The 23,448-nt window shown below is 37.0% G+C and overlaps 1 protein-coding gene, 1 long non-coding RNA gene, 1 other non-coding gene and 1 pseudogene across 3 annotated transcripts in view; 2 read left to right on the forward strand and 2 right to left on the reverse strand.

Annotated features, from left to right (window-relative positions):
* Positions 1 to 23,448, forward strand: part of PLXDC2 (plexin domain containing 2) — a 373,661-nt gene that overhangs the window by 50,818 nt on the left and 299,395 nt on the right. The gene's annotated exons all lie outside the window — the stretch shown is intronic.
* On the reverse strand, positions 1,976 to 22,283 carry LOC120614659 (uncharacterized). The gene is made up of 3 exons (XR_005656038.1): positions 22,178 to 22,283; positions 9,468 to 9,631; positions 1,976 to 4,995 (listed from the first exon to the last, which is right to left on the reverse strand). It is a non-coding gene; the product is annotated as an uncharacterized LOC120614659 (long non-coding RNA).
* Positions 15,523 to 15,641, forward strand: LOC120614732 (5S ribosomal RNA). The gene has a single exon (XR_005656058.1). It is a non-coding gene; the product is annotated as a 5S ribosomal RNA (ribosomal RNA).
* LOC120614778 (uncharacterized) lies at positions 21,174 to 21,292 on the reverse strand (annotated as a pseudogene).

Raw genomic sequence — 23,448 nt, forward strand, 5'->3', positions numbered from 1 at the left:
AACAGAGGGCTTCTCTGTGGCAAATGTAGAGGACGATTCCTTTTTATTTTAGTGTCTAATCCTAAACTTCCTTAGTTTTTATTGATGCCACTGCCTCTGGCATGCTGTCTGGTCTTTAAAGAAAGGGAGCTATTATTATTTCTGCCACTAATATTAGCCAGTGAATCATTGCTCAGTCCTGGGACTCAAATTTCTTAGACACCTGTACTGGAGGGGAAAAAAAGTTCATTTTGAGATTAAAGCAATGAGAGGACAGCTAATTAGAACTCTGAGAATTAGAGTTTGCAGACTACCGTTAACGAACAAAATGCAAAGTGTAAGTGTGCTTATGCTTGAAATATTTAGACTCACGTAAGCATTGACGTCCTATCAAATACGTGTGGGTTATAGTGCTGGGCTCGTCGAATGTACTCATTCAGGGTTCGCTGATTGATTGCTAAAATCATAACCATCTAGAATATTTAGATGCCATTTTTACAAATTCCGTCAATCAGTGAGTTTCATACCTGTATGTGTATATTTATTCCGTTATTTATTCACTAATTTTCAAGTGCCCATCATGTACCTAGATACTTTGCCAGGTGCTTGAAACTTTCTTTTGAAACTTTCTTTTTCTCTTCAGATGTTTTAATATTGCATAGTGTAAGCCAACTGGGTATTCAGAAACACTGCTGCAATGAAAGTAGCTTAGGTACCATGTTATTTACAAGGAAGGATTTAAGGACGCTCACTCAATTGTGAGCAAAGCATGCTTTATCCTTTAGAGACTATAACCAAATTATAGGTTTTTTTGAATTACAGCCTATCTAACCTTCCTTCTGGTATGCTATAGAAAAATAAAAATCTTAGAGGGAGTTTTGAAACTTGCTTTGACTCATGTGGACTGCCATTCTAGAATAGCAAAACTATTCTGCATCAGCAGCCACGACAGAAGATGACACTTCAGACCACAACTTAAGGATAAAGCGTGCAGGCCTGGTTTCAAAACACTAAAAACACAGTGTGATCGTCAGCACTTTAAAGCTTTTTGGGTGCCCACTTTTCGAAGTATGTTAATGAATCATTTTTTGGTATTCTCTGCTATTCCATGGCCAACCTGAATAGTGACTTTTAAAATTTTCTATTTAGAATCAGTGAGAAAAGTATTTCCATTATATTTATTTTTAAAACCATATTATTAATGTTAGTAATGTCACATACAATGTATTAGGCAGAGGGGGTATTTCGGAATTCTCTGTGAAATAAAGCATCCAGGACTTTTCATCAATTGTTTATCTTCTTTCAGCTTCTTCCCCCTTGACTCTCATTATTATCTTTCTAGTCAACTCAGACCAAATTTGTACTTCAATGTTTCGACCTTATTTCATGCTGTCGTTATCCATGGAATACACCCCCTCCCCTCCCCAATTTCTGTTCTTCAAGAATTGTTTAAAGTACTATAGAGATCAGAAAGAATGATTTTTAAAAATAACCATACATTTATAGTTTTCAAGAGTTTGCAAACCATTTTCTTATCAATTACCTCATTTTAGTTCTCGGCACTCTTATGAGATACACAACATTATGTTTATTTACACAACAGTAATTTAAAATAAAGTTGTGCTTAAATAAGCCTTGAACCTGCCAGTCTTTGGATGAGCTGGGTGTTTTTGTTTGTTTGTTTGTTTTTTTCAGTATCCTAGATACACCTCCCATTTTTTCTGCCTCTGAATGTATGTGTAAGATGTTAATTTCTTTTAAGAATGGAGTCTTTCACTTTTTCCCCTAACGTCTCCTGTGTACTCTGACTATTTTAACTATTAAGGCTGAGGCTAATTACAAAAATTGTTTGACCGAATTAGTAACTGTGAGGCAACTTTACAATTTAAAGAAACACCTACCGGATTTATTGATTGACATTAAGTATATGGTGCCAGGTAAGGGAATTTTTAACTTTTTTTTCCTACTTTTTGGTAACTTGTTTTAGCCTCCCGAATACATGAAAATCCTACAGTGCTGCTTTGAATTACTTGAAAAGACAGATGTGACAACAAAAATCATAAAGATCCGTTACATTTCTGATGTAATGAAAAAGGTGAAAGAGGTTCAGTATTTGATTATAGTGCTAAATAAAATTTATACATTTCTCAATTATTGAAACTGCCAAAAACGTCGGGTAACTTCTCCCGTTCCATGTTGTAGAAGGCACTGTAATTTATTAGCAATTTTAATTTATTGTTATCACATTGTATATATTTTACATATCATATTATTATATACAACCCATATTTAAGTATTGACATTCTACAGCTTCTCAGTGTTCTTCTCGGTGGACTGAAAGAACGCGTAGCTTAGCTTAACGTGCCTGTTGCTTCTTCTTCATGCTGTTACACATCTATTTGGACAAGGTGTTGACTGCTGATGCCAACTCAAGTTCATGCATTAAAATTTGACATTCTTTCAATTAAGTTGATATTGCGTGCCTACTAAGTGCTTGGTTAGGTGATGAGTGAGCTTTTCTTTTGATGGATTCCTAATTATAAAACTGTGGCTCAGAGTGAAGCAGTTTGAACGTTCACAATAAGGTTTAGGGTAACAGAAGTTCCGAGTTGCTTGTTTTTCCTCCCAAGATCTGAAAAGTCTCATTTACATTGATTTCTGCTACAGCTTTACACGGTAGATATCAATTTATTATCCTAGAATAGAAATGTTAACCTGAATATAGCAATAAAGACTAAGGGGTCTGGGTTTGCATCCTCTAATTAAAAAAAAAAAGAAACCCAGCAGATATATATCAGGAGGTCAACAAAATGTTTAGGCAAATAGTGGAAAACCAGAGGAAGAGGCTAGTCAAGCTTTGGAGAAATCAGACAATCAACCAGCAGATCCAGAACTTAAACCCGCTTCTGTCTGACTCTGAACAGGCAGTTCCTTTTCACTGCTGCTGTTCTGCTTCTGTAAACAGAAGTCAGGAAGCAGTGTGGCAGACTTAAATCAGAGAATCAAATGTAACAGTGTAAAAGGTTTATAAAGACAGATATTAAACTCTGCACTTGTATTCAGAGAAACAACTGGAGATAAATGGGAGAGACGTGGATAAGCGGTGACAAAATCAGATCAAATTGATCTGTTTAATGTAAGTTCAGTGTTAGTCAACACCTTGACAAGGTCAGCCTAGGTTATGCCTTGACCAGTGTTAAAAGAAGCCCCAAATTAAGAACAAATAAGATGAGAGGCCTGTTTTATATTGGTTGCCTGTGCCTGAGTCTTGGTTTCTTTGTTCATCTTACACTTCAAGGGAATAATATTTATTAAGAAAAAAGCAATAGAAAGTTAAGAATGCATAGCTGATAAAGACTGATGAAAAGAATGGGAGGTGTTTAGCAGACTGTGAGAAAGCCTGATTGGACACGATAGATGCCATCAAAACTTGACCTTCTTCCGACCTTCTTCTTTTTAATATGTTGACATATTTTGTTCAGATTTAAAATCCATAGCATGAAACTCAAAACTGAGACTCATTATATTCTCCTTATTTTACTTCTGTGTAATTTATTCTACATTCTACAAGACTACAGAATGCTTTACTTCAAAGGGCTGATCAGTCACAGTGGGGAGGAAGGAAAGAATGCCGAGAACTCAAGGCTACTATTTTTATTTTTCTGGGATAGTGCAATAGTTTGAATACTGCTCCCTAGGATCAATATTTCACTTCTCTTTTTTCTACAATCTTTAAGAAATATCTTCAGACTTGAGAAGAATCAAAGGAATCGCGTATAAGGAAAATTAAAATTCAGTTTAACCATTTGGCCCCACATTCTGTGTGCCTCTCGATCATTCAGCTTCCCCACCTCAACATGTCAGTGATTCAGCAGCTTGTCTTTAGCTCAGTGATGCCCAAATGTTTCTTTCTTAGGATCCCTTAAAACTTTTAAAAATTATTGAGGACCCTAGTAATTTTTTTTTTATTATGAGTTATCTCTCCCGGTATTTCCTACATTGGAAATTGAAAGTGAATTAAAATATCTACCTAATAATTTCTCTTAAAATAACAAACCCACTCGATGTTTACATAAATGACATTTTATGAAAAAAAAAATACTGTATTTCTTACAAGAAAAACAGTGAGAAGGGTAGCAATATGTTTTCCATTTTTGTAAATCTAATATTCAGCTTAACAGAAGATATCTAATTAACATATCTGCATCTATGTTCGTCTCTTATGCCATCATACATGATAGAACCTCTTGCAAATTCCACTCTAGACCCGTGAGAGAAGGAGGGTGAAAAAGACAAGTAATGTGTCAGTATTATCATGAGAATAGTTTTGACCTTGGGGCTCTCTGAAAGGATCTCAGGGACACCTAGACATGTCCAGAACGCACTACTTTGAAAAGCACTGGTGTAGCTATTATATAAGTATTTTTAATCTTTTAAATGATGTCTCTTGGATAGTATGTTCTGTATAGTCTGGGTCATTGATATTCAGTGAAATTCTCATCAGAGAACCTAGTGATTAAAACTTAGAAAATAATTTATGCGAATGAAAGATGAGCTCAAGCGTGAGGAGACTAAAATAAAATGTGTGTGCGTGTGTGTGTACACACGTGGGCTCACAGGTATGTTCTCCACATGTAAAACATAAATATGTTCCCTGTTAATCAATCGAGAATGAAGTAATAGCAACCACTCAAAAATATCAGTGGTATTTGCCTCTATTTTGGATGTAAAAGTGTTAAAACTTATTCAGTTCATTTGACAGAAAAGTAAAAGTAAAATAGGTTATTGCTTGAAACAGGATGGAAAGCGTTTTATAATTACATAGACAGCATCAGTAGGATGGAAGTCATTCAAAGATGACATTAGTGCCGAAGGCGGAAGAAAGTAAGATGGTGAATGACTTCTCCACAGCTCACATTCTGGCTCGTGTACCCGCTTAATTGCAGTTTGCATTCGGTCTTGTGGAGGAACATCTGCATCTCGGCTTCTGACAGTGCAAGATGCTTTGCTGTCTACCTGTGAGAACGTATTAATGGATTTGCTGTAATTAAAGCATTCACCTTTGGAGGAACTTTCCTTTCCTATTTTATTTCACTTTAATTTTTAAAAATAAACTAGCAGACTGAATTATCAGCTTTGCTAAGAGAATGATAAGACAGTCATGTTTACTCAATATTTATTGAAGTGAATGGACCCAAGTTAATATGAATTTTACCCCCTGAGAATTCGGGGAGTATTAAAATTTGGGGGAAACCATTCATCTGTATCTGGGATTTGGCATAAATTACGGATTTTATTTTTCAAGCCAAATCTATTTTCTTCTGGTTATTGATCTCTAGCATATAGTTGGGCAGCCTTCAAAATAATGATTAAAGAAATGACCAGGGATGGATCACCTACAGCAGGGAGCAGTGGGCTGGGGTGAGTCAGACCTACTGTGTGATTGATATCTAATGGACAGTTGAGGAGGGAGGTAGCCTGGGGAGACTAGGAGAAGAGCAGGCCAGGTGACAGTATTGTAACTAGAGCTTGGCATTAGGGCGCCCACAAACAGTCCCCATCAGGGAAGTTCAGGACAGACTGGGACACATATTATATCAGGCAGATGGAACGGAGACACAGACAATGTTGAGCAGACCAAACTCGTACAGATCCAGGTCGCCATCTGAGACTGGCATCCGAGAAGTGTGTCAGACGACAGAGTTTGGGTCGGACTGGCCATACGTGGAGGAGATGGGGAGGGATAATAAAATCAATGTAAAGCTCAGCTACTAAAAACACCATTAAGATGGAGACCAGCTGCAAATCAGGCAAGATTCTGTATCACCTGAGTACGCAGGACAAGAACATGCTGGGCTGAGGGACGCCAACCAGCGTTCTCTGGAGGAATGTCAGCTCTTATGAATGTTAATTAAATACTTTGGAGGAAGCTGATAGTCTTTTTTTTCAAGTTTAGCTCATGGCTTGATCGTACATGCTGCAGAAGTTAGGAGAGAAAATACCATTCGCCGCTGGGAAGCATTTTTATGACAATATAGTAGTGCCTGATTTTTGACTCGTCGCTTCTTTTGAAAGATGGTTCTCTGCTAGTGTTCATCTTCCTCCTATTTTATGACTTAAAGCTCTTTATAAAATGTTTAAGGACTGTTTGAAATGGTTTGGAAGTGGTACGCCCTCCCCTCTTTTTTGGTATATTCTTTAAATTTATGTGGGGACAAGCTCTGTTGATTCTTTTCATTGCCAGTTATCTTTATTTCTCTTAATGACACTTGCACTATTAATCATGCTCACAGAGTCATGCATTAACTCATTCAAGCCTCTTGGGCTCACAAATATACTGGTGTGTGATTCATTAAATGATTCATTAATTGTTTTCAAACCACGAGGGTCCCATTTAATAACTTCCTGGAGCCTGCAATTAAATAGTGTCCTAGTGCCCTCAAAATGGAGCCTCGTTTAATGACTCAGGCACTCTTGAAAAGGGAATTTATTAAGTGACCACAACTATGCCAGGGTTATTAAGTGAACTGAGTCGTTTCTCTTGGTTGCTTTTTTCCCCTTTTTCCACGGCCTTCCCAATATGTCTTGCTGAGGCACCAACTACAAATGTACATTGTCGCTAAAAGCTTGTAATTTTGCAATTTCAAGACTAATATGTTTTTCTTAGCCCTAAGTCTAGAAATCTACAGGCAGGAAAATCATAGACCAGGACAGATCTTGTACCTTGTGTTCTGAGATGGGCTCCATAATAGTGTCAGCAGTAACCCATGTAATTAAAATGAGTGCTGACTCTGTGCAGGCAGTGGCCTCAGCCTTTATCTCGATTTTATCATTGAATTCTCACAGAAATTCTATGGGTTATAGGTTTTCATATTAGCCTGGATTTCACAGATGGAGGAATTGAGGCTTCGAATAGTCCCAGGCAGGGCAAGTGGTAACGCTGGGAGCCTAACAGAGCCTGTCGCCATTCCATCTCCACATTTCAGAGACCTGTGTCATTCATCCCTTAGTTCGTTCATTCATTCCTTCTTCAATTATTAATGCCCACTCTGCGATAGTGAAGGGCAGGGCGTCTATTATTTTATGTGGGTGTGTGTGTTTGTATGTGTGTGAGTATATATTTATGTTTATTTATATGTATATGTATGCATGTATGTATGTATATATATATGTATATATGTGTTATATGTATGTATAAAAATAAATAAATTTGGGAGCAGTTCTGGGCTTTCTCTCATTTCTTTAAACTTCATAATCATGGTGAAGAACTATTTTTTCAATCAAGAATTGCTAAATCCCACTTTGTAAACTCAGCTATATATATGCATACAATACTCATTTATTTAATGCAGTTTAGTATTCTTATGCTTGTAAAATAAAGTTAGATGTATGTATATAAGCAATTTAATATTTCATTTATGCTGATAATTTCAAACATATATGTGCCCTGCTTATGGAAGTCTAAAATACAGGTAGCCAGAAACATTTGGCTGCAGGAAATTTATTTTTTTCCCCTCTTTTCTGCTTTATGTTGGGACTTCCTTCTTTCTGACTTTTCTCCTTTTTTTTTTTTTTTTTTTTTGCAGCTGCAGGGTTCAGCCTCTATCCTTATTTCTTTCTCACCATTCTGCCACGAGTTCTCCTTTCTGTGCCATTGTCTTCAGTTATTTCTCTCTTAAGTCTTTCTCTACATTGTAGCCACCAGAAAATGTAACTACTTAACTAAAGGACTTAGAAATTAGTGCAATACGCCCAGTTCTCCTTTTTAAAAAATATCGGGTCATTAGTATTTCTGTTTTCTTTGTAGTAATACAAAAACGTAATCTCATGGTTTGTGTGTCGCTCTGTGTGGACAAGGGCGCATGATTTCTCGGCTTTCAGTTTTTCTCGTCCTGACTTAAAGTATTCTGAAACCTGGGTTTTTACCTCCTTCCCCCTGCGCTTCTTGCCTCTTTTTCTTTTCTCCTGTTTCCTATCAGAATCCCTCGTAATTACCATTCACATCTGTTAAATTGCCTTACAGGCTTTTGAATGGCTTAGCCACAGAGTCTAACATGGGAATTATTATTTTCTGAGCTGTGCTTCTGTATTCCTCAAGTACTCACTGCAGGCATTGTAATTTGAAAGCCACTGAGTCCTCACCTCTGCCGTCTGCTAAAAATCTTCCTTTCCTCCCTACATAGAAATTAGGCCTACTTTTAGACCTACTGCCTTTGGGAGGTTAGTCACCTCTGGGGCGATTGTGAGGCGAGGCGTGATTAAAGAAACCTCTCTTTTGCTCTAGACTAATTCCATTTAGCTGCTGTAACTTATTTTTGAAGTAAAACTCAAGTCTAATAATGCAAAGAATTGGTTTTACCTTCAAGGCCTGAACAAAGTAAATGCCAAACGATATTAACATGTGAAATTGCTTCTTTGATTTAAAAAAATTGGATTTTCATTCTCACAGAATAAGTTAAGAGATCCTTATGGAAACAAAAAGAAGCGTAGCTTCATTCTCTTGTTAGATTTTTTTTTTCTCTAAATGAGTTTGCTTGTTTATGGGAGAAAATTAGGAGTCATGCAAAGAGATACTTCATTTTGTTAAAGAAAAACAAGGAATTTTAGAAGTACAGAACGTTAATACTTAAGAGTATAAAGAAATTTCAGGTTACATTAATATTCACTACACAGGAGTCATAAGCACCTGATATTTAGTAGGTACTTAATAAGAATTAGATAATTATAATAGCTATTAAATATATCTTTTACTATGTGTCAGGCCCTGTCTAAGGACTCTTAGTTAATCCTCACAACTACCCAAAGATGTATGTGCTCTTTCTATTTCTGAGTTATGAATGAGGACCTGGATATGGTGAGGTTAAATGCTTCACTTGTCCAGCGTCAGACAGGAAGACGATGAGTCGGGATTCAAATCAGTCGGGCTCTCAAGTTTTGCTCTATGGACACTTGCACTATGGACACTGCCATCACAGTGCAGATAAAGAAGAGGCTTGCTCATGCCATCGCATGCCAAAAGTGCTTGTTGAAATAAGTCTACTCGTGAAAATTTCAGACAGAAACTTGCACCTGTGACTCCAGTCCAATTGCTGAATGCCACACACACACACACATATACATATACACATATACACACATATTTCTTCATATACAGGAATATTGATTACTACAATTTCATAAATCAGAGTACTCCCATTACTTCATCTTTGGCCATAAAAGCTCAGTCCTTTGGTAAAACTTTGATTTAAAAGAAAGATACCTTCTATCAATAAAGAGAGCTTTCTTATGCCTTGAAATTCACTTTGCTCTTTTCCCCAAACTGCCTCCACATTCGATGGCCTCTCCGCATAGCAGTAAGTTTTGATGTTCTCTGGTGTGTCTACACAGCAGTAAGTCTCAATATGGATTTGTTTATCACGAAATAAAAGCCTGTGTACAGAACACACTGAGACCCAAGGCACACAGCAGGAGGAGACTTCCTTTCTTACCTTTACCTGGTAAAATGCCCTTTGCCATTGTTATGATTCACCATTGTCATCACGAGTAGGTTCATCCAAGGCTTGTCGATTCTATATATACGTAGCCATCTAGGTTTATTTTATCTTACATCCTCAGGGTCGTGCCCCAGTCTTCATCAGTGAGGACAATAATCCTGTTTTAAGAGATAATGGATGAGTCGTCAGCTATGGCAGCTATCAAGGGACTCCTAGGTGTGGGGAATTGAATTGGTGCAGGGCCTGCAATGGTTTCAGCTATGACAGGCTCACACTTTGCTAGGTATCTAGTGTGTCTGTGATTGAACATTGCATGTGAATCCATATAAAAATATTGTTATGCTGAATCTTAAGACCCACTGTATACTTTCAAGGCTGTATATATATATGTATATATATCAGAAATGTCTAATATTTACAACCTTGTTATAGGAAGCTTTAAGTAACCTGGGTGCTTTATATAATTTTTACATAGTGAATACCTATACATACTTTTTTATAATACTCATCCTCAAAGTCCTAAATGCTTTTAGAAAGCCATCAAATATCAGTCAATCAAGGGAGGCATTTCTTTGTTTAAGAATGGCCACAAACTTCAGCCTATGACTCTGAGGCTTGTTTTAAATCTGGTGGCAGTTCTACACAAAAAAGACATGTCTTTGTCCCACATAGTAACGGCTTCCTTTGCAAAGAAACAATCCTTCTGAAATTAAGGGCCGTGCTTTACAAGTATATATAATAAACTGTTGGAAATAATCTTACACCGTAAGCAAAATTTTATACCTATTAAAAAAAAGTCTTTTTTACTTTCTCATCAGCATGTCACAAGGACAGATGACAGCTCAGTTCTGATCAACTAATTAAACAGCACTTCTCAGAAATGTTGAAGAAGAAACCCGAGTATTTATGAATAGGATTTAGTGAGTGACTTGAATGGTCCGGTCGGAATCACCTATTTCTCCTTTCTACAGAAGGAAAAACTAGCCAGGGCACAGCTGGAGGTGCAGCAGGAGACAGGACCGTGGGAAATCTGGGGGGAAGACAAGGGTATGTCTTAACGAGAAAAGACATTTCTGAGATGTCCCTGGGAAACCGAAGGACTGGTACTTTCCATTTCACGGCACAGTCTTAAGAAGTTACTTTGTTCTCCAAACTTTTCCATAACCTCGCGTGAAAGTCTCCTGTGTACAGTAGTCCCATGAATCAGAGATTCGTTTGAATTAACTTAACCCCTTTCTAGTTTCTACAAGTCATATGTTCCTTACAGGACTGAGTGAGTGTGAGTTGGTGGGTGAGGCATTCATTTATCCATATCTCCTTGTAGATCCTCTTAATTGGGTTACTTTTCTTAACAAAGAGGGGAGGTCATGAGCCTGGAGGACCAGGGTTGCTTCTAGGACAACTATGGATCTTCTTTAGAGGAGTGCAAGCCTTGTCTTGTTTAGAGACCCTCTATATTCCAGGATGATATGAGAATACGATTTCTTTTTGTCATGTCTCTTCCATGACTCTCTTCTTTAGTATTATCAAGAGGAAATATAAATATATGCTGCTTATTATATTTAACGTTTTTTACATGTTTATTTTTCTTAAAATATGTATAGCTGGAGACTTTTTAAGAGGTCACCCAGCCCATCATCAGTTTCACTGGTAAAAACACTGACACCCTGAGAAATTAAATGATGATTTGGTCAAGGTCACCTAGCTAATTAGTAGCAGAGCTGAAAATAGATATTGGGTCTTTCTACTTGGAGTAGGTATGATTATATATGAAAATTATCATATGTAATCATTCATACATATGCAGTAGGTAATACATTATTAAATAATATATAGTATGACTTTTAAGTAGAAGGACTAGCTGAGAGCTATGTTTTGCAAAATCAAAAATTCTGTTACCATGTACCATGAATTTCTTCTATAATCAATGAAACTGAAGAACACCCTACCCTTCCATAACATCGACACATTAAAGAAATTATTTTATCTCGATTACTGCATACTGTGAAGTTCTATTCAATATATGTTTTTCCGAAATAAAAATAAATAACATTATCTCCATATAGACAGATAGCTTGAAATTTAGCCTTGAATCATCCACTCAATAAGTACAAAGAATAGGGAGGAGAGTTCAGACTTGACATGAAGATGTTTAGATGTAAAATAAATGATCAGCTATGGTGCCGGGTATGCACATGTAACTTTTCTCGCTCACTTACGAATTTTGCTGTTATGTCTGGAAATATTAAAACAGATCTCAATCTTAATTGACATGTCTTACAAAGCACAACTGGTAGAAAATTAACAAAAAAACATTAACTTTAGTTAACAACAACATCCAAAACTAACTTTAGTCTGGCGAGTATAACCAGTAGAAGATTAATGGCAACCACACAATTTAACAGCGGCGATGGAAACCGACTTTAGGGAGCAGTACACCTAGCTCATAAACCTGTGTCCCTTCTTCTCCTTGCTTGTGTGTTTCTGACTCTTGCCTGGGACAGCAGAGGATGAAAAAGTCTCTTGAGGACTGTCTCACAGTCAGATCACGGCCACTGCCCAACCCCAGAGTATTTGCTCTTTGCCCTCAGCTACATTTGACCTAGAACAGTTGCTTGCACATGATAGTTGTTAAAGCAGGAATGACTGAGAGAAACAAACTTGGACTTCCACCTACAGTGGTAGAGCCACTCTGCTAGGTTCTGTATGCAAAGTTCCTGCCCTGGGGAGTTTTATCCTCTTTTCTTAGCACCTTGTCTACACTACCAGACAAAAAGGAAGGGAAAGACCCTCAAATGACGACTCATTAACCACATGCAGAATTTGCTCAGGCTTTGCAAAGAGGAAGAGAAGTGGAATTTTTTTCTCTTGCTGTCCTCTGCTTTTCTTCCCTTACTCACTTGCATTTCCTTGTCATCCTCTGAGACTTCTCAGACCAGTTGTTGCCTTGAAGTTTGCTCTTAAAGTTGTTTGTCACAATTTTTACATTTCACTTGTGGAAAGTTGGCACACTTCATTGATACTAGGGATGTCTTGGTAGTTAAACATTCTGGCCTGTAAATGACCAACTTCTGCCTAATTAAAACATCATTTTACAAAATTAATGTAGGCGTTTTTGTTTGCACATGCCATATGAGAATCCATACTCAGGAACCATGTCAAGTAGCCTCAAAAAGAACTGTAAAGCCAGTTCACCACAGTCTAAATATATAAAAGAGCAATACTTTGCTAGTAGTTATAGATAATTAAAATATATTTGGTCTAAAAATATCACTAAACTCTTATTCTTGGGAAAAGTCAAATTTTAAAAATATGCCAAAAAACAAAATTAAAAGTGAAAAGGTGGTAGGATGATGAGTTAGTATTCGATAGGAATGCAGTGTTTGTTAAGTAGTTTAGATTTCTTTAAAACGTGCATTTCTGATACAAAATATGGCTGACCTTTCTGATTTTATTTTAATTTCAGGTGTTTATATTTCTGGGACCAAGAACTTCTGATTATTTAGCTTTTTGTCATATTCTCTTAAGTTAGCATGATTTTTTTTCAAAGTCTTCTAGATATTATGATGAGAAAAAATATACAGACATAAAATATGAAATATGTCACACTTTTTAGATTTTCCAGTTTGGGCACAATAAAACTCTTTTTCTGTGTCCCATTAAAAGGAACTTTAGTGATTGTTTCCAAAAGCATATAGAAATGAAATTTCATTTGCCAACTTCTTTACTTAAATACCTATATCATTTCACAGAAGGTTTTAGAAGCATATAATGAGATTGAAGTACAAGTAGATGCAAATGGAATTAGAGAAAATATGAAGAACAAAAGGTGAAGTTGGGGTTAGCAGGTGTATGGTAGGAGGTGGTATTTTGGAATGACAACATCTGAGCTATGTATTTCTCAACAGTCATTTAGTGCAGTTGAGATTTTGGTTTCGACCTTCCCGATGACTAAAGCAAAAAGAGAAAGTAACAGTTATATTATTCACAGTGTCCATTAGGAAAATGCATGCGATGTGTTTTAAAAGAAACAAAATTTTTTCTCAACCTTAAGTAAGACCTAAAGTTAGGTGCTGTAAAATTAAGAAAATTAACAATTTAAAAATTAAGAAAGTTAACAATTCGAGGTAACATCTCTGAAATGTATAAACCAACTCTTGGGATTTTAGACCATCTCAAATTGTTCAGTCTAGCTGGTCTCGTGTAGAACTGGGCCATCCTGCTGCTAGGAGCATTGGCCAGTCTTCTTGTCATCTTTCTGTTTTTCTTCTTCAGCTTTATTGAGATAGAATTGATATATAACACTGTGTAAGTTTAAGGTGTATGAAGTGTTGACTCGATATACTTATATATTACGAAGTAATTACCAATACAGCATAACTAATACCTCCATCAAGTCACATAATTACCATTTCTTTTTGGTGGTGAGAACATTTAAGAGTCTGCCCTCTTCACTGCTTTCAACTATACGATGCAGTATTACTAACTAATCATCATGCGTTGCTGTTGGGTCCACAGAACTTATTTGTCTTCCAAACTGGAAGGTTATACTCTCTGACCAGCATTCTCCCATTTCACCTGCTCTCAGCCCCTGGTAACCACCATTCTACTCTGTTTCTGTGAGTTCAGCCTTTTTAGATTCCACATGTAAGTGATATCATCAGTGTTTGTCTTTCTCTATCTGACTTTTTCACTTAGCATAATGCCCTCAAGTTCTGTCATGATGATGGCAGGCCACTATTAGCCTGTCGTGCACCTTTATACGAATAAGGAAGATATAATACCTCTGGGACGTTACTGGAGATCATAGGCGATGGGATGCACTGGAGTCAGATTTCAACCCCTCACCTGAACTTCTTGGCCAAGTATATTTGTCAGGGCACACACTACACAGTCATGCGTGGTAGTCTGTCTCTCACCTATTAGAGGATTCATGTATATTTCTACATTTTTCCCACTAAGGAAGTATGCATCCAATTCATCAGTAATTAAAGTTGATCTTCAAAGAGATGACAACACAACCACTGGAAAAGGTTTACTGTAACATGTTAACCATTTTCCTATAGAAACATGTTTATTAGATTTTCCTTTGATTTTCAGGAACTAGAATTTTCTTTTCATGGGAACTGGGAAGCTGAAATTCTGATCCTAAACGGTAGTGGTAAATCTGCGTTATTTTCTTTAAGGATGTTATAGCCTTTTCTAGTTCCCATGAGTACTTTCAAAAAAAAAAAAAAAAATTGAAGTTTTATCCCTCCAGGTCCTGTTACCCAGGAGCCATCTTTGACCATCTTGTTTCCTCCAAGACATTTCCATCCATGTTTATGATGTCTTCACTATCACTTGTTTCCATAGGACACTGGACAATCAACAGGGTAACACAGGGACATGGAGAGAGCCAGTGCTCTGGGAATAGAATTCTGAAACGGCAACCTGAAAATGAGTGGGGTCAGTGATCCGCAAAACGAAACTATGACGATTAAACCTTCTCGAAGCAAAACATATCAATGTGAATACGGAGGCCACAAGGTGTTAAAACAACCACTAGACTACAGATAGCCCACCTACCTATTAGCTTCCCTACAGCTGTGACTTAGGCAGAGATATTGGCATATTTAATAGAAAATGTTTTAATGGAAAACAAGTGACCAAATTACTCCGGTGCTCTTCAATTTTTTTTTTCTTGTATATCTCTCGAAAGAATTTGGAAACCTGTCTGTTTCCTTCGTCATTTTAAAGTTAACATCTGAAATCTTCGATCATAAGTTTCAGTCGCTGCTGTTGCAAAAGAAGTGATTTATGGTGTAAAAGTGCGACATTACTCTTTAAAATGAGTGCAGTGTGGGGGAAAAAAAACCTCATTGCAATATGTATTTCACCATTATTTATTAAAAAAAGAATAAGCTCTTAGAAGTCAGAATTTTTATGTTTTTTAACCTCTTAAGACCATATTTTCATTGTAATTCCCCCAAAATATTTATCCCAACATAATGTATTTTATGCCTGAAAAATCTTATTATATTTTTTTGCAATAAACAATAGGTATATAGTCTACAGCCATGCCATCCTGAATGTGCCCGATCCCGTCTGATCTCGGAAGCTAAGCAGGACTGGGCCTGGTTCATACTTGGATGGGAGACCACCTAGGAAGACCAGGTGCTGTAGGTGTAAAAAATAAAAAAAGAAAAAAAAAATAGGTATATAATTTGAAATATCACATTTTAAAACTTTTCTGTGACTGTCATCCTCATCAAATGAATTATCATTGCAATCGTTAGAATTGCCTAATGATCAAAATGTCATAAGTATATTCTATATTATGATCAACATTATTAAACATAGAAAACAAAACAGTATTGAAAATGCCTCTCTGAGGGGTATTAGGAGCCCTTCTAACACAGGTACATAGAAGCTCTTCTAACACAGGTATTTTGAATTGTCCTTTGTTTGGTGCTTAGGAGGTTTTCCAACTCATAAGAAATACACCAGGGTAAGATTTGGGTGAGTAAAAGGTGTCCTCAAGGAGATCAGTCATGAAACATAATGAACATGGAAGTTTAGGCTCTACATGGCAGGTACTGTTGTTCTAATTTGAAGATTATCAATATAGAGTTCTTATTACCTGGCAATATATCATACATGTCTCATCTCATCATCTAATTTCTTCCTCCCAGCACTCTTTAAGACTGCATCAGGATGTTGACCTTGGCCTTCTCACACTGCCGGGGAAGGGGTTGTTCTAAAGAGAACATCGCAAGCTATAGCTTTACAGTGGGGAGAACAGACCACACCCCCCTTTGCTGATCATAGGTATATTAAGATCATCTCACTTTTCTTAGTTTTGATCACTAAGCAACTTTTCAATTATAATTCGCCACCATGTAAAGTTCCCCTTCAAGGGAAGAATACATTAGCAAAGCGATCTTTATAACCGCTTCCTCTGGTGTACAATGAAAATATTGGCATTCTGGTTTGTACGTCAACTTCTCATGAATTTGCATAGTGTGGATCACTGCTCGGTTCCCCAGTTTCTATGGCTAAGAAATGAAGTTCTGGACATATGAATAAGGTGACCAGACTCAAGAAAGCTGAGAATCCCTGAATCAAAATCTCAGGAATGTCAGTAGCTATGTTGTGGCAGAGTTTTACACCCACACACATTTTTTTGAAGGTAATCTTCCCTTATTTAAATTCACGTTCTTCTAGCTCAAACTAGTCTTCTCTTCTGGTTCACAGGAAAACAACTTTATCCCACCTCAGCATTATATTATCCAAACACAAGTTGGCAAGAAGAAAGAGATTAATAAAGCTTGTAGAAGCTGGCATATATTTTACCAAAGTCACAAATCAAACTTGACAACAGCTTGGCAAGAGATTAGAGGAATGACCAGATGGCCACAATAGAATAGAACATGGTCAGCAAATCTGTTTACTGATTTACATGCTCTTAATTATTTGATTACTCATTTATTCTTTCGTTCATTTATGTATTCAGTTATTCATTCATAAGTAAGCACTTCTGAGGCCAAGCAGCATTCAACATACTAGAGATCAAGAGGAATAAACCATGAACTCTACTGTGATGGCTAGAGAGACCGGACAGGTGTAAGTCCTTAAAAAAATGATGATGATGATGATGATGACACTGCTTTTTATAAGATTTACTGTAAGCTAGGCACTGTTCAAAGAGCCCCTAAACCTCAAATGCTCTAAGCACTATAAAGTGTCCATGTTCAGTGTATTGCTAGTGGGCTCAGTGGGACGCCATTTGTGACCAAGACACCAGAATTCTAACCCCACCTTTTTGAGGAAATATTTAGCGAAGAACATAAAATCAGTGTTTGTGTCCACGTTGGTCAGCAACACACACTCACAGGGCTGGAGTGACACAGAGCGATGTGACTGTCTTTATCGTCTCCGTTGTGGAACAGCAGCATCTTTGACAACTGATAATTCCAGGGACGAGAGCATCGGAGAATTAGTAAACCCCGTGTTTATGTGTATATTGGCCTTCAGGTTTAATGGATTTGTGATTGAGAACTTCTCTCATCTTTGGAAATCAATTATACTTTGTCCAGGGAGTCAGGGAGACGATGTTCAGAACAGCAACGTTTATACGTCAAGTAGTATGTGTGTCCTGCATTTTTCTGGGCCCTTTAAATGGGTTATCTTACTTAATTTTCGCAACAATGCAGCGACGTAGGTACCGTTATATCCACTCTTCAGATGAGGAGAGCGAGTCAGAGGATCTGTGTGGAATTATGGATCTAGGGCCTTCGACTGAGTCATAAAGGACCAGGTCTTCCCAGCCGAGCACCAATAACCACCCTTTCCCTTTCTGTCACCTGAAACGTTGAGAGTGATCGCTTTTCACATCGTCACTTGTATTTTCACTGGGAGGAGGCCTTGTTGTTGGTAGAGGGGCAGCAGAGTTGAGCTGCCGTCAAAGGCAGAAGACAACACATTCTAATTTCCATCCTCACCCGCTGTCCTCATCTAAGAACCACATACATTCTACCTTGTGCCTCATCTCCCCTCAAAACCTTGGCCCTTCTCTGGGGCGCGGGCTCCTCTCCACGAGACGAGCCGCAGGTATGGCCTGTTGTTAACCTATCGCTCCAGGACGGTGATAGTTCAGAGTGTGTGTACACATTAACTAGTGCGCTTGTGTGAAAACAAAAGCACAAACAAATCGGTGATCTTTTTGATCATTCCGATGTAATAGTAAAAACTGAAATTGTGACTGTTGAATGGAATAAAGATTTAAAGATTACCTTTCTACATATATTTCACGTCTACACATTTGAAGATAGACCTTTTCAAACCATTTTTTATTTAACTCTAAAGACTTGATGCCTCTTTTAATTCTAAACATTTTTTAGTTTGCTCTGGCATAATTTTAAATAAGATTTCTTTAGCTGTCTGGTTCATACCCTAAAAGGTTATCGTTTTTCCCAACAAAATTTCTACTTATCTTACTCTAGATTTGAGTCAGTTCGTTTATGACAGTAAAAATATTATAATGCCAACCTCAGTAAAGTCTTTAGTAAAGTTCATTAAAGGAAAAAAGGATTTTATCAAGGAGACATATTACAATATATTTTGGGTTACAGATCAGTATTTAAAGTAATTTCATGCAAATATAGATAGTGACTAGATAGATAAATACGTACTATTCCAGAGTGTGCGTTCTATGTGAGCAGATTCTGCGTCTCTGGCTTTGAAATTTCTGTCTGCCGTATCTCAAAATACTTCCTCAAAGCTATTTTCTTTTTTTTAAATCGTCTCCTCTCTATCTTAGTTTGTTACTCGCGTCATTTTCCCCTGACTTAGTTTATTTTCCTCCAACTGATTCCACATGTCACTTTCAATCACAGCATCTCGGGACTGTGGATGGATGGGCCTAGGGCCGTTCCGTTTTTGGCATCCTGCAAGGGTTTCATTCTTGCAGAATGTCAAAAACGAGAACCGCTCTAGGCCCGTCCATTGTGCTGAGCCAATAGAGCTGAGATGGGGAATGCATTGTCTTAGCTTGGCCTGTTCTCCCATAAACCAGCTGAGATTTAAAAATAAACAGACAAAACCTTGTTTAATTCTTTTGTCTATAAATGCAGACTTTTACAAGCTCATCTTGAAATCAAGTTAATCATATGGGAAGGAATCAATCTGAATTTTCCCCCTTTGAAAATTCTAGTAAATTGTCTAATCTTATCACAGCTGGAATTTGCTATAACATGAAGAGAATGGAACTTTGGGAGGTGAATATAAAAAATTACTTATCAAACATCTGTCATGTAGGTGAGCAAAGAGCTGATTATTACCTTAATCGCCTTTTGATCCATGTAACTTTGATATAACATGTTTTTTCAGAGTCAAATTCAGTGGCCATGGCCAACGAGACTAAGGGTATCAGTAATAACTATTGATAACAGATATTGTTAATGTCTGTTTTCCTTGCTCCTCTTAAAGATCTATATTCTGCTCATTTTTAGACAACCATATTTAAGAATGTAATAATTTTGAAAACTGCTACTAATTGTTTTATAAGTTAGTATATAAAGTGTAAGGACATAAAAATAGAGACAGGACTGCAGTTAAGTATGAACAAAAGAGTTTATGAACTACTTAGCTCTTTCTCTAGCTGGACAGTGGATTTTCCTTCTGATAATCATCAGATGCTCCAAATACATTTTTTAAATTACTAGCTCTTTTAACTGTATAGTACAGAAAACCAAGATTTGGAGCTTCATTTTCTGGAACTGTTTTCTAAAGCAGTTAAATTATCTAAAATGCTGCTTTAAAGACTTTTTCTTAAGTGTGGCGTGAGAGAGCCTGACCTTTAATAAGCTCTGATATCCAATGTCTCGCAGATTTTCAAAGTATCTGAATGTTTTTGAATACAGTACCACACAATGAATGGCACTCTCTTAAAAAACCTAGGAATATCAGTTTATTCCTATTAATAAATTTATAACTTTAAGCTTAATGTTAGATTATTTGAAATTTGGTTTTGATTTATTTATTATCATTTACTAATTCATTCCATTAAGTCATTTCCTAAAATTAAGTTAAAATTTAATTAGTGTAAATTCGTAAATCCGTTTCACTCTATCCTTTTGATCAGTTATGCTGGATGAAAATCATAGCGCCTACTATTTGGGATGCTGTGTTGCCATCTGTCAATAGCAAGGGGTAGTATACCTTTGGTGGGGTAGCGTTTATGTTTTTTCTTTTTGTTCTTTTTTAAAAAATATTTTTTAGTGTCTGTGGAATACTAAATTTTGGCCTAGACCGTTTAGTTAATTTCAACTAAAATTTTTGTTTTAATTCTACCCGAATCGTAAGAGTTAGAGTGGTTCACACACACACACACACACACACACACACACACACAGTGATAAGAATTATCCTCAAAAAGAAAAGATCTTTCATTCTCCGCCAAAAAGATACAAAGCACACAGAAACTAGAAAGAAAAATGGAAGGAAAAAGAAGGGAAGTGGGGAGGGAAAGAGAGGAGAGAGAATGAAGGAAGGAAACATCAAATGAGATTACTTGACTAATATTTTTTTGTTTTTTGTAATTCTTGTTTTGTGGGATATTAAATAATAATCTCATGGTATAATTTATCTCTAATTCCTTTCCTTTCCTTCCTATTTTAAATCTGAAAAGAAGAAGCAGGTAAAAATATATAAGGATCTGGATTCCACTCTATTACCATATACAGTCACTACTTTCTGTGTCAACAGATGTTCCTCGATTCACCTGTCATTACACGATGGGCTCTAAAATTAATTGGAATCTCTGTTTCAAAGCCCTATTAATTTACCGTAATATCTCTCTCTCTCTCTCTCTCTCTCTCTCTCTCTCACACACATACACACACACACACACACACACATGTATATGTATTTTTTCCCTTGAGAAGAATCACTATGCTCTGCAAATAATGCTCATGTCCATTCATAAGAAAGAAATGATACCTAAAGAGTCGAAAAGTCAAGGTTACCTGAGGATTTCTCATGTCCATTGTTGAGCAGGCCAAACCATGTGCTCTGACGGTGGAAGTAAAACCGACTTGTTGCCAATATGAAGGTACTTCATTTTGCGGGTTTTTTTTTTTTAAAGGCCGAACAACCAACAGTTGACTAAGATGGCAAGGACTTTGTCAGCTTACAATCCCTTATTTTTTTTATTTTTTACGCCTACAGCACCTGGTCTTCCTAGGTGGGCTCTCATCCAAGTACTAACCAAGCCCGATCCTGCTTAGCTTCCGAGATCAGATGGGATCGGGCTTGTTCAGGGTAGCATGGCTGTAGACTCATTTTTGCCTTTGAACAACTCTATGTCATTGATGGGAACATTGACACTTAGGGAAATTTACAGAAAATTGAAGCCCAAAGTCACCAGTATTAAGTGCAATAGTCAGAGCCTATCACAAAGTGACTTGAAACCACATACCCTTTTACATCTTCTCGGTGCATTGGCACTTTTATAATTATTTAATGTTCCTTTCTGCCTCTGGTCATTTTCTTTCGTCTGAAGGCGACTTTGTGTGTTATTACATTCTGTTTAATCATCCTTTGATTGGTATCTACTTTTATCGTTATATTAAAAATGAGTTTGTTGCAGACACCATATAATTGGGTCATTTTTAAAATCCACTCTATCAGTCTCAGCCCTTTAATTGGTATATTTAGAACATGGACACTTAATGAAATTGCTGATACTTTGTTAGGACTTAAGTCTATAACAAAATAACATTTTGTTATTTCTTTGTTTATTTTCGATTTTTGTTTCCTTCCTTTTCTTGCCTTCTTTGGGTTACTGGAAAATTTTCTAGTGTTCCATTTTGCTTTATCTGTCGTGTTTCTGAGTATATCTTTTAGTAATTTTTTCAGTGGTTAGTCTAGGAATTCTACAATGCATCTGGAACTTAATCACAGTCTAATATCAGTATTTTGCCACTTCAAGTGAAATGTAGGACCCTTACATACCTTGTCCCTTCGTCCTTCTCATTTTATAATTTAATCATTTGCATGTCTTCTTTACATATATTGAGAACCACATTAGAAAAAGTTATAATTTTTCTTTTAACCATCTAACATAATTTTAAAAACTCAAGAAGTTTTTAAAATTTAAATCTAACATAATTTTAGCTACTCAAGAAGATGAGTAGTAGTAATTTTTTTACCCATCTATTTACCTGTTCTGTTGTGCTCTCTTTGTTCTGATGTCCGAGTTTCCTTCTGCTGTTAGTTCCTCTCTATTAGAAGAACTTCTTCCGACAGTGTTTAAGTCAGGTCAATGAGTCATTCTTTGCAGGTCACTGGAAGGCCTGCCTTCTCTTTCATAGTCTTCCTGCCATTGGTTTCATTTATCTTACCCAGGACTTTAGGTGTGTTAAAGGGGAGATGTGCTCACTCCACGGAGAACTCATTTTCCCCCTTCCTCTCTCTCAGGTAGAGTCTGGGGTCCAAGAGTCAGTGGGTCCTTAAGCGTTCACCTCTCTGACACCCAAAAGTACAAAGTGCATCAAGTTCGTGAATGCTCTGTGGGCAAGAACATGTGCTGTATCCGAGCAGATAAAATGCTGAGGCGGGAATGAGGTGGGGGACCTTTTTCCTTTGTTTTCTTTTCAAAATTCACATGGATGGATGAGAAATTGAAGTTGGGAAAATACTCACATACCTATTTACAACAGTAACAATAGCTAACAATGATTTACAGGGACTGAGCTAAGCTATTTACTATTTTAAATCTCACCATATTCTATGAAGTGACTATCATTACCTCCATTTAATAGACTTGGAAATTGAGGATCAGAGACAAATCTCAGAGCGACATGATAGAAGTAGAGCTGCAGTGAACTTAAACTTACCCTCAAAGATCAGCGTATTAGAAACAGATACGTGAAGTACCTGGCATACGTTTGATGTTCAAAAGGGGAGTTATAGTCATAATATGTTTTATAGTTTAACAATCACGTCCTGATTTTCTAGCAGCGAAGCGCAAGAGCAAAATTCTACACGTGTGCAGAACACAAAAAATTTTTCTAGCAGCAGTGGTTAAATATAGCCTTTCCAGCATTCAAAAACAGAGATATTTAGTGATAATAAAAATATTGCCAAATTAGCCTGAAGATCTTTTCTTTTTTATAAAAGGTTCACCTGCTAGAGTGGCTGTGGACTGATTCTCATCAGCTAAGTTAGAAGATTGGTCTTTAAAATGTCTCAACCGTTCTCAAAAAATTGCAGAGTTTGTTCGGTCGGGGCTTGACTTAATTCTGATTCCTGCTTTGTGTTATTTAGAGTAGCACAGGGCTTTGGTTCCAGCAGTGCCTTGTGGGAGAAAGAGCATTTTCCCAGAGCCAGCTGACCTGAGCTGACCACAGAAGCAGCATGGAACTGGGGTTCACGTGCCGCTGTCACAAAATTAGAGATATTTTATGTTCTTGGTGGGCAGTAGCTCTGCCTG

The sequence above is a fragment of the Pteropus medius genome, unplaced genomic scaffold (genome assembly GCF_902729225.1).
Source record: "Pteropus medius unplaced genomic scaffold, Ma_sr-lr_union100, whole genome shotgun sequence".
NCBI classification, from domain to species: Eukaryota; Metazoa; Chordata; class Mammalia; order Chiroptera; family Pteropodidae; genus Pteropus; species Pteropus medius.